Below are 12,944 nucleotides of genomic sequence, written 5' to 3' on the forward strand. Positions count from 1 at the left end.
TATTGGTAGTTAATTTTGATATATGAATAACATTTTTGATATATATAATTTAATTTTAATACACTGTCAATGTAAAATAATTTTACACGTACATTTAATTACGTAACATCACATCAGTAAAAATAACAACTTTTTATATTAATTACGTAAATAATCATTTAAAATTATATAAAATATAATTACATAATTATATAAAACGCTTTATACTCTTAGTATATATATATATATATATATATATATATATATATATATATATATATATATAATAACAACAACATGAAGGGCAAACAAGTAGTTCTTAAGAAAATGACAAAGAAAAAATGGTTTATAATAAATAATACTCCCCAACTCCCACTACATTAGTGTGATTGAATCAAAAACTTCAAACCGACCACTGTAAACCAATGAATTAATCTATCTTCTTTAAAAGAAAAATATAGAAGATTCAGAGAACTTAACCAAATCCTACAAGAAAAAAAGGTTTTGCATTGAATAAATTTGTGTTAGGAAGTGAAAATAAAAATGTGTTTGTAATTTATATAGTCAACGAATGCAGAGTATTAAACTCGTTCCAGCCATTATAAAAATTGGTCTATGCATGATATCTACATTCAATTAACCTAGCTACTAAATGTCAGGCTAGGTTGACGAATGTGCTATTCATGCAAGAAAGAAAATAATTGGAATTCAAATTCCATAGGTCTTAGTCTTAATTACTATTATTATTATTATATTTATTCTTAGCACATGTTTTTGGCTATACAAGTAGCATATAGGCGAAGTTAAAACATTGTGGGTCCTTATTAGTTGACACAACCTTCAATTTAAAAATCTGAAAATGTTTTTCTTATATTAGAATGGGCATAGAGTGTGCATTAATTAATAATTGTCTAGCTAGCTATGATGCATGAATACTGATACGAATACGAGATACAATACGATATAAGATATACTAATACGTAAGTTTTAAAATTTTATAAAATACGAAAATACGCCTATATATAAAATATAAAGTATTTTTTAGATAAATTATAATAATATTTTAATATTTTATTGATATTAAATTATAAATTAATTTTTTTAATTATTTTAATGTCTTATTTTAATTATATCAAGTATTTAAAATATTTTTTATTTTAATAAATAATAATATATACTATATCTAAATTTATTTTAAGAATAAGACTGGATACGCTGACACATGATGGTATTTAGGTGTGTTAAAACGTGTCTGGAAAAACTTTTTTTTACTTTTTATTAAGATACGGTTGGACACAGTAAACACACGTGTCCGACGAGTGTCAGTGAATGTCGTATCTAAAATATATCCGATACGCAAACACGACAATTTAACGAAGTGTCCGTGCTTTATAGTTGTCTAGACTTTTATCTTCATAATTTTCTTCTCCTCTTTATAGAAATAAAAACCGGGTAATTAATTAGATAGCGTTTGCTATTTTTTTTTTGTTTAATTAAAGGAACAGACTAGATTTTTACTTTATTTTTGGATAAATTATACTTAGCTTACCTAAAATTTATCAAAACTATACATATATATTATTTCTTTATTTAACTAGCTAATACAATTAGATGTTTATATCTACTTGTTATCCGTATTATTAATATTTTCTATCTTATTTTACTTTTTTAATTGAAATAATAAACAAATAACTTCTACAACAACTTTTAAAAAAAACTACGAGTTTTTATAATTTTACACATTCTCTATACATAAACAATTATAAGAATTATAAAAAATACAATTACTTATATATTTCTATCCATCATTTTAAACTTTGAGATAAATAATTTTGTGGTATATATATATAAAATTTTTCATAACAAAAGTTATTGTATGTAATCACAAAAGAAAAGAATTCTAGTATAAGATAAAATAAAAAAATGTAAAATAATTCACACTTTAAACTCAAAAAGAGGCCAACTATACCCAATGACTTTAAGTTTTTTTTTTTAAAAAAACCTTTTAACAGGTTTAAAAATTACTTTGTGTTGTAAAATAACTCAATAAATATATAAAAAAGAGGTAACAAATTTAAAATATGAAATATAATTAGATAACTCTAGTAGTAATATTTACCACAATTACTATCTTAATATAAAAGAGATGATTCATATATATATTAAATATATATTACTAATATATGTAGTAACGTATGAAAGAAATAGGAAAAGTTTTATATATATGGACAATATAAATAGATAGAGAGAATTGTTATTGATGTTATTGTTTGAGGCTTAAGCCTCTATTTATACATGAGTGAAGTTTTGAATTTTTAAACTTCATTAATTCTCAATTTAACTTGGGAGCTTCACTCTTTTATAGGAAAAATTAGCCGCCATGTATTGAATGGTCATTCATATCATCATGTTTATCACAACACTCCTAAAGAGGGTGATTATAAATGTGTAATTTTTAAAAAAAATAAATATATTTTTTGTGCCTAACATTTTTTAAATTCTTTAAAATAATAATTAATTTGATTCTATTTTTACTCTAATATTTAAAATATATTTTAATTTTGTTTTTATCGTTATTCTTTTTAACAAAAAATATATTTTCCTATTTTACTTTTACAAATTAATCATTATCATCTTTTTCTATTTTAACCATAGAAAAAATATTGAATTAATTTTTTTTGAATCATTTGAATTATTAGGACCATAATATATTAATTTCACTTCACAAAACAACATAAAATAAAATAAAAATTATTTAAATTTAAAATATTATTTATCTATTTTAAATAATATATATGTACTCAATATGAAATACTCCATCTTTACATCATGCAAATATTAAAAATTTAGTATTATGTTAAATATTCACAAATCAATTTTATATATATCTCAGTAAATTATCATTGTAACACCCTCACTATCAGAAGTCACGCTTCCGGCTGCGCCACTCTGATAGCAAGAAGTATTACGACTACTTTACATACTAAATATTAAAATAGGAGCCTGTGACTCGACACTATATCGCTGATCTTTTCAAAAACCGGAAATAAATACTTTAATCTTAAGAAAGATACAAGCAGGCATAGATTCATATACAAAACTCCTTACATAATAATTCATAATATAATATACATATAAAACATACAACTCCTATCCCTCTTACAAATTTGTAATAACAAAGACGAGGGAATAAAATAATCTAATTAATACAACAATACATAAACCAAACGCAGTATAACACTCCTTAATGCCTCTTCATTTGGTTCCTGAAAAGGTAAAGCTGTAGGGGGGTGAGAACCTAACCACACGGTTTCACCACGGAGTTTCAAAGTTGTCATAAGAAGATATCTTATAAGAAAACTGTTTTCAAGCTCAGTGATTATCATTGCCTTATGAATCTTTTTAAAAACCAATAGGTAATTATTCAAAACCTTTTCAAAGAAACAATGTTTAATCTTTCAGAAATCCGAAACCTTTCCTTTCTTATAAGAAACTCTCAATCAGAAACCAACCACGCAATCAAACAACATAATCATTAATATAGCACCAAAGTTCAATCTCAAATGTAGCACACCAGGACAATCACAGGCAAGGCAGACAAGGAAAGCACAAGTAGGCAGCAGTTACAGCAAATAGTCCAAGTAGCAGTTACGAACAGTTTAGCAATTAGGCAAACCAAAACAAGTTCAAACTCAAGCAAAGCATACAAATGCATATGATGCATGCCTGTCCTATGGCTGATGAGGCTCATCTGTCGGTTATCCAGCCAACCCGACAAGTCTGAATTGTACTTAGACAGTCCCCCGACGTGCATCCCCAAGAGTCTATGCATAGCTTTTTCTCAAATAATCAATATTACTCAATGGGGGTAACATTCCCGGAAATTTATATAGTGCCCGGTCACACACTTACATCGTAGGGTCAACAGAGTATCGAGTTTTCAACCTGGTATACGTGGTGGCAAGCCACGGCACTTAATCCAGGGAACCTCGTATCTCAGATATTTCAAATTCATAAGCCACATAAATAATTCATTCAGCATTCATCAATATCTAAGCCATTCTCAATATCATCATCATTCGTCAATCCATATCCCATTTCCAAATTCATTCAAAAATCATATTTCAAATCAATTCTCATCATCCTTCTTTCCGTTAATCAACAATCTCAATTCAAAACATAACTCTTTCTTTTTTAAATAAATCAATCCGAAACAAATAACATTTAAGAACTAAATCTTTTTAAACAATTACTTCAAACAAAACTTCCAGTTTTATAAAATTTCGGCAGCATCTCCTCTAAAACTCGGATTCTGCCACCCTGATTGGGTCCCATCCAAACATTTCTCAAACCTTTCCAAAACCTCAATCATTTTCTAAGATTCGGCTAGTTCCAATATCAAATAATTTTCAAAGCGAATCAGTGCCCATAATAAACCTCTTTTTAAAATCACACCAGCTCAAATACTAAATCATTTATAAAGTCACTAACTCAAAATTAAACCATTTCCAAAGCCAATTCCTTTACATCATCAAAAATAGCTTCAAAACCAAGAAAAGCCATTTTTCATAATAATCAACTAAATAACCTTCCAAACTTATTTCTTTTCAGCAATCACAAACTACTCAAGCAGTCAAGCAATCAGTCATTCAGTCCAGCAAAAAATCACATTTAGAAGGCAATTATAATCACAGGCATATATTCTCTCACATTAATATCTATTTATCACAACTCTGTAATATGAATTAGATTTTAAGAAAAACCCCTACCTTGATTAGCCAAGATCGTGTAATTTAAACGCGACAATCCCCTTTCCTTCCTAATTTGCAGCAGCGTTAATTTTCCTACGGTAATGACAATGGTTGCAGCAGGATTCGAATTTGATGAAATCAAATGCAGGAACAACACTGAAAGTTCAAGGCAACACCGAAATTAAAATGGAATTAAAACCAGAACAAACAATAAATGAAACCAAGGCAGGTTAGCGTGTAAAAGTGAAATAGAACCAGGGAAAAAGGTTAAACCAGGGTAGTGACACTGGACTTGAATTAGGGCAAGACAATAGAAATTCCAGGGCATTCAGGCGGTGACTGTGGCGGCAGCTATAATCACCACGGCATAGCCACACAAGCAACAGTGGTGACTGTATAACCTGATGCAAACAACCTCAGTAAACAACTCACTGTAGAACCAACTTAACAGAAAAGAAGATCTGAGGCAAGATTAGAGCTTACCAAACAGACTTAGGCCTCAGTGGCGGTTTCCGGAGGCAACGTGGCGTGGTGCGGCGCGGTGGACGGTGGCGGATCTGCAACGGTGAAAGGCGGTGGAGGCACGGCCGCTCGAACAAAAACCTCCTCCGCCGATCTTTCTCTCTCCTCGAGCTTCTCTCCCTTTGAATCTTGCCGGCGGCAACCATGGGAGCTCGGCGACGGCAACAACACACGGCGGCGCAGCGTCGTGTAGCGGGTCGCGCTCCTCCTCGCGGCACTGGCCCGCGTCTTCTCCTTCCCCTGTTCGTGATTCCAACGGCGGCGGCAAGAACGGGTTCGGCGGTAAGGATCCGACGAAGCTGGCGGTGATGACGCGAGCAGCAGGACGCCAAGGCGGCAGCAAGCTACTTCCTCCCCGACGCTCTCCCTCATCGGTGCTCTCTTCCTCTCTCTCGGATCTCCCTCCCGACGGCACAGCGACGGCGATGGTGGCAGTGAGGCCCACCGGCGTCGTCTCCCTCTCTTCTCCCTTCTCCCTTTCTTTCTTCTCTTCCTTCAGTCCCCCATCTCTCCTTCCCTCTTTCTCTTTTTTCTTTCTTCCATGAGTTTGCTGTTTTGCTGCGTGGGTTTGGGAAGGTTTGGGAAAAAGGGAATCTTGGTGGCTGAAGGAAGTAAGGCGGCAGCTGGGTTTCATCTGGGTAAAGGAAAAATGGTTTATTTAGGATTAGGATTTGCTTATGAAATTGGGAATTTTGGATTTAATATGAGTAAAATAATTTTAATAAAATTAGAGTATGAAGGATTAATATTTGAAAAATTAATTAAATTTCTAAAATTACTTTAAAATAGTATTTATAGTATAAAAATACTAATTGATTCTCAATAAATTACTCTAATTGAAAATATATAGTAATATAATTAATTTTCTTTAACTTAAAGTACTAAATGATATAAATATAAAGCATCTAAAATTGAATCATATAAAATTTTTATTATCTCATAACTACCAACTTTATAATTTAAATGATACAAAATAATTTATAATAAAATTTATTTGAAAATTCTGGGTCTTACAATCATACCATAAAATGATAAGTCAAAAGTTATATATCATAACAATTATATAATTTTTTAAATTTTTTAATTTTTTCTGTGTATTCTTTATACTCTTTATATACTCTTTATTTATTATTTTTTTTTCTTATACTTAATGTATGCTCATACTTTCGTATTGAACTCTAGAATCGATTTTTATATAATTATTTTTTATTTTGATTTATTTTTTAAATCGGCAATAACTCTCATCAAACTAATGTAAATATTTCAAACACAATTTAGATTCATAATTCACTTTCAGATCAAGAATCAATAATTACATTACTTAAATGAGTTATATTACTAATTAATAAAGTATCTATGACGTCGGAAGAGATTTCTCTGATACAAGCTTTATCATTCTTAATTCTTGCAATTTTTCACCATTGCTTTACTTCCCAAGTCAAGTCAAGTCAAGTTCTTTTAACTTGCAACAACTCTTTGAAATAATAAAGTTTTTTATTACTAATGATCAACTGTGACAAATTCAACACAAACACACAATTGAAATAGCTCTACAAAACTTCAACAGCACCTTTAAAAACCCCAGCAGTTGCTAAAATCTATCATCTCCAAGTTGGGGCAAATCGAAGTAAGTTTAGTGACACTATTGAATCAACCACTTTTAAAGCACAGAAGAAGTTTAAAATTCACAACTCCATTAGTTTGTTAGCGTAGTTTAAAATTTAAAATTCTATTAGTTTGTTTTGCATTTGTGTATATATATAATATATTATAGTTATCAGAATCGAACTGGTAATCAACTCGGTTATATGACCGGATCACCAGATTACTGATTCAACCGGTGGGTTACTAATTCACTCGGTTAACCCGGTCATAACTAAAAAAATATAAAATTATATTAATAAAATTGAAATAATGTCTTAAAACTTAAAATACTAGTCTTACAAACATTAATAATCAAATATCAGGTTTTAAACATAACTAATAATCTAAAAAAGAGTTAATAAACTAATTTCTAGTATAAAATATGTTCTCAATTTAAATCAATAAGAGCAAGTTAAAGATAACATAATCATTAAATCAAGTCCAAGGGGTGAACTCAAAGTCGGCATCAACATATTAGGAGCTTGATCACATTTTTCTCATTTTGATTTGTATCCATATCTTCCATAGCATTGTTACTTGGTCCATCATTATCTTGGTCATCTTCCAAATTTAATTGATCTACATTTGTGTATTTTTGACAAATCAATATCAAGAATAATTCGTAATAACAACTGACAATTAAAATATTCAAACAATTGAAGAATTTACCAAGATCATGCAAAGTTGGTTGAATTGACATATTTGCCAAATTATTTCGTAGAGCATCAACCTCTTCAGGGGTTAAAAACGGCGGTCAATTCACCAAAGTTCACTGATTCAAGTCATTCAACTAACAGCAACTCTAAAGTCTAAACAAACCAGCAATAAACAACAACAGTTCTAAAAACTCACAGTAAATACAATAGTCAGCAACAACAACTAAAAAATTAAATACCAACACAGCAACCAGCAACAGCTGCAACCAGCAACAAATAGGAAAAATACCAACAATACCAAATACCAACACAACAACCAGCAACAAACAACTCTAAAAAACTAAATATAACAGCAATAACTACCAAATGATCAAGAATAATTTTAACTAAAATCGCCCAGCTTCAATAACTATTTTAAAAAATCAAATTTATCCACCAGATTCCATAACAATAGATCAATAGCAACTAAAATATGCTCAAGTTCAACAACTCTAAAGCCTAAAAATCAAATACAACATAATAAAATCGCGATCTGGATCTGATTTTATTGAAAAAAGTAAAATTGAAGTGGAAGAAAAAAAAGACTCAAAGAAAGTGAATTTATCATAGGAACAAATACAAAACTTAAAGTTGAAAGAAAAACCAAAGAGTATACAGGAGTATATATTGTTATCCACTGTTTATAGCTATTACTATTGCTAGCTTTAACCTCTAACCAAAATAAACTTTTCTATCATTCTAACTAAAGTTACAAAAACAAATATTATCAACAAATTGTTTAAGCATAATCAGTTACAGCTTACTTTTGTGAGCCATTAGATAACAGCTTAATATCATCTTCAACACAACAGCAATTGACAGAGACACTAAAGGAGAAGATGAATGTTTTCTGAGCTTTCTGACGACCACCACTTCCACCCAAACGACCCAAGGGAGCAGAGAGTGACGGAGAGGTGATACCACAGAAGATGAATGCTTTTTGAGCTTTCTGAGCTTTACTTTTTGATGAACACTTTCTGTCGCTGACGAGGTGAAGCCGAGACTGAGAGTGACGACGAGGTGAGGCCGAGATTGCGTGACGTCGAGATTTTTGTCTGTGTATTCTCTGTACTCTCTATGTACTCTTTATTTGTTATCTTTTTTTCTTCTTTTTATATTTGATGTATGTTCGTAGAACCTTAGAACCGGTTTTTATTGTACATAATTATTTTTCATTTTGATTTATTTCCTAAATTCGCAATAACTCCTATTAAAATAATGTAATATTCCAAACACAATTCAGATTCATAATTCTTTTATAGATTAAGAATCAATTACAGTTGAGTTAGATCACTAGTCAATAAAACATCCATGGCGTCGGCTGTATTATCCTTAAAGATGGCCTTCTTTCTGCCATCTAAATGACAATATCGGGAGATACTTCGTAACAATCAATCAACTTTATCCTTCAAGGTTTCTGACGGATGAAAATGTGATCGAGTTGTTCTCAATGCTTTCTCATTTGAACTCTGTGGATCTTAGTTGGGATGATAAGCTTAGTGAATTGAGTTTCGTAGCTATTATGCAAAACTGTCAAAGGATACCCGAAATCAAGATGCAGGTTACGAGTATTAGGAAATTGAGTGAAGATGATGAAAAGGAGAAGGAATTGCAGAAGCAGTTTGATGATTTGAAGAAGGATCTTGAGGTTGTGAAATCTCAAGTAAAGTTTATCGATTTATTTTTCAACAAGTGTTTGAATGATGAATTCTCAGTAGATTGCTTCGTTTTACCTGAGTTAGAGATGATGAATTTGAGAATGTCCTACAGAATTATAAACGGTATCATTGAAGTTATGCGAAAATGTAAGAAGATTTGGGACATTAACTTAGGTTCGTTAGAGTGTGATCTGACTCAGGTTTCCTTTTGGTTTAACTTCCATGTATCAATATTATTTGTTTTGGATTTGTTGGATACTAAAATTAAAAACGACGATCTCTATCATATCTATTTATATTATTTATTTTAATTTTTTTAATTATAAAATACATAAAAAGTACCAAGAGTACATAAAAGAATTTAAAAAATCTAAAAAATTATATAATTATTATGATATATAATTTTTTATTTATTATTTTATGCTATGATAATTTACAAATATATATATATATATATATATATATATATATATATACGCGCTCAATATGACGTACTCCATCTTTTTTTCATGTAAATATTAAAAATTTAGTATTATGTTAAATATTCACACAACAATTATATATATTAGTAAATTCTCATAGCATAAAATAATAAATTAAAAGTTATATATCATAATAATTATATAATTTTTTAGATTTTTTAATTTTTTTATGTACTCTTTGTACTCTATATGTATTTTATAATTAAAAAAATTAAAACAAATAATATAAATAGATAGATAAAAAATAAGCATTAACATGAGCAATAATACATTAAAAAATTTTAGCAATATATTTTTAGACTATTAATATAATTAGACATTTTGGTTTCATTATTAGTTTATATACATGTTACCGCTAATTAATTTAAAGTTTTCAAATAATGACAAATTAAACTTTATTGTAGACAAAAACTTCGTATGGATAGTATTTTTTTAAAAACTTTAGTTTAATTAATCTCTAGTTGGTTGTAATTAGGTTAATTGTATCTTAATTTTGCGTATACAAACTAATCTAATGTAATTAGATTAGAATAATTAACCACGGAAGTCTAAATCAGGTATGTTTTCTCTCTTTTCACATTTTTTCATTTTTTTTTTAACGTTTTCACCAAACTTTGCCTTTAAGATTAGAGTTTGCATATAGGTTAAACAATTGTGATTCACATTATAACATATAATTTCTGGTGATTATTTATTTAATATCTTGTTCTATATATTATTTTAGTCCTATTTAAGAAATGTATGGTGTGAAATCACCCTTTACAATAACAATTAAAAGAAAAAAATTTGTGAAAATCAACCAATATTATTAGGATATATGGATATGATGATTGTTTGAAAACTCTTTTTCTATTTAACTGTCTTAAGAATAATGTTTCTGTAGATTAAAAAACACATTAAAGTAATTATTATTATATTATCTCAATGAACTTACATATTTGTCCTTATAGTAAACTTTTCAAAATTTACAATCACAAGATATTTAATAAATCATGGTTAATAAAATTAGACAATTTCAAATAATTACTAAATAACCACCGTAAAAAATTAAAATATAACACCCTAATATTTTTAAATTAGATTTAAGTCTTATTTAAATTATATTGGTAATTGATATTCAAATTTTATAAAAAAAATTTAAAAATTAGTCTTTATATAAAATAATTTTTATATATAAAAAATAGTGGATAACTAGTTTTCACTAGAATGATTACAAGTTGAAAAATATAAGTGGATCTAGAGATATTAACATAAAAAATATACATGTTAAACTATAATTACAAAAACAATGACAAATTTTACTCATATCAAATAATTATTAAAAAAATATCATATCCATAATTGTAGTCACTCAATAAAAATAAAACAAGACACATAAAAAATTATAATTCTCTCAATTTACATAACTATGACTAAAACAATCGACTACTCTCCCTTCTTAATATGAATTTGGGTAAGTGCTTAATATTCTGTGTATCTATACCCTTGATATCTCGCTCCTAATTGTGCACTGATCTTTTCAGCTCAATTGAGCAGTGTATTGTTTTGTGCCGCGTCGTTCCTGAAGATGGTACGGAGAGGGGTAAGAAACGAAAGTTTCTCTATAGTTTATCCATATGGTGTTATTATATCTATTCCCGACCACTTCGAGTTTTAAAATAAAAACAATAATGATGCAATGTTGTTCAATTATTATTTTCAAAAGTCTTTGTTATTCGGAGTGGTATAATTTTTAGATGCTTCTTATTTATTTATGTTATGACACGTGTGATTTATGACTGAATGTCTATAATATTAAATCATACACAATGCAAACTCATGGATCTTGATTTGATTTCTCTTGACATTCTCCTTACTTTTCTTCACATGAAAAAAAAAAATTTCTTGTTGACCAAAAAAATTCTTATGCAATGCATGAAATAGACTTTAATTTTTCTTAAGTATTCTTTTAACATTACTTTGACTTTGAAATGTATTAAGCTTAAACCGGTATAAAAAAGTGGAAGTTTTCTTCCTTTATTAAAGGTTTTTATCCCAAAAATTTTGGTGATTACCTTCTCTTACCGAAAGATCATCCCGATCGATCACTTTTCCTTATCGAAAGATCATGTCGATATCTTGTCTTTGGAGTAACCTTCCCTTATTGAAGGATTATTCCCTCAATTCTTTAATACACATAAGATGTTTATTATAATGCATAATGCGTGTGAAATAAAGAGATATTATATCATGACATGCAATGCTAACATCTATATTAAAAAACATTTAAGATATAACATATAAAAAGATAGTATAATACCCTTGCCTCATGAAGTTTGTAGAAATCTTATATATATTCTAACGCAAATAGATATGATTTGTTAGCAAAGAGAAACGTGTTTTATGGTTAGACTTTGCGTATGTTCTGATGTAGGTATGAATCTTTGACTGAATAGAAAGGAAATCTTTATATTCCGTAATTTGCATAGTTTAGAGAGGAGTTTGGCGAAGGGTTTAGAATGAGAGTAAAAAAGTGAGAAGAAATAATGATTTTTCTTATAATAAAATTGAGAAAGTATATGAACGACAACTTATAGACATAATAGAAGATAGAGAAGATAGGTTACTTAGAACGTTTTGTATAAAAAAAAGAATATTATGAGAAAGAAAGGACTCGAATAGTTCTTAGGTATGTACGGATTGTGTTAGGAGAGTCTAACTCGCGTTTAGGTGAAATCTCCAATCTGAATCGTCGCTTGCAAGTCCTATAAAGTTTATATGTTTGGAATTTGGAAACAGCTATTAGGCGCAAATTTATAGATAATTTAGTTAACTTTAAAACAAACTTTAAATGAAGTCAATCGCATAACCACAACTTGAGATATTCACGAAATACTATTAGTATATCAGGCTGATTGGTTAGAGTGCGATTTTCTATTATGAACTTATAACAGATTTATCTACCTAATTTAATTTATATTTAAATTTGATTTTACACTAAACTTAAAGAATAAAAATTAGTTTTCTTATCTTTTCTTTTAATTAAAGATCATTCAATCCAATAAATATAGAATTAATTATGACTATATCTTAAAATATTATTTATTGTCAGTTAGAAAAAAATTTTTAAAATTAGTATTTTCATATTTTTAAATTTTAAATTAAATATATTAGTTTTTTAAATGTATTATTTTTTAATATTTTATTATGAAGTTAAAATTTAAATTATTATAA

At 28.6% G+C, this 12,944-nt stretch overlaps 1 long non-coding RNA gene across 1 annotated transcript; it reads right to left on the reverse strand.

Moving 5' to 3' along the window:
- Positions 1-3,009: 3,009 nt before the first annotated feature.
- On the reverse strand, positions 3,010-5,906 carry LOC130947657 (uncharacterized). Its single transcript, XR_009072759.1, has 4 exons — positions 5,214-5,906; positions 5,004-5,131; positions 4,749-4,886; positions 3,010-3,259 (listed from the first exon to the last, which is right to left on the reverse strand). It is a non-coding gene; the product is annotated as an uncharacterized LOC130947657 (long non-coding RNA).
- Between the last annotated feature and the right edge of the window lie 7,038 nt (positions 5,907-12,944).

Source organism: Arachis stenosperma, chromosome 9 (assembly GCF_014773155.1).
Source record: "Arachis stenosperma cultivar V10309 chromosome 9, arast.V10309.gnm1.PFL2, whole genome shotgun sequence".
Lineage (NCBI taxonomy): Eukaryota > Viridiplantae > Streptophyta > Magnoliopsida > Fabales > Fabaceae > Arachis > Arachis stenosperma.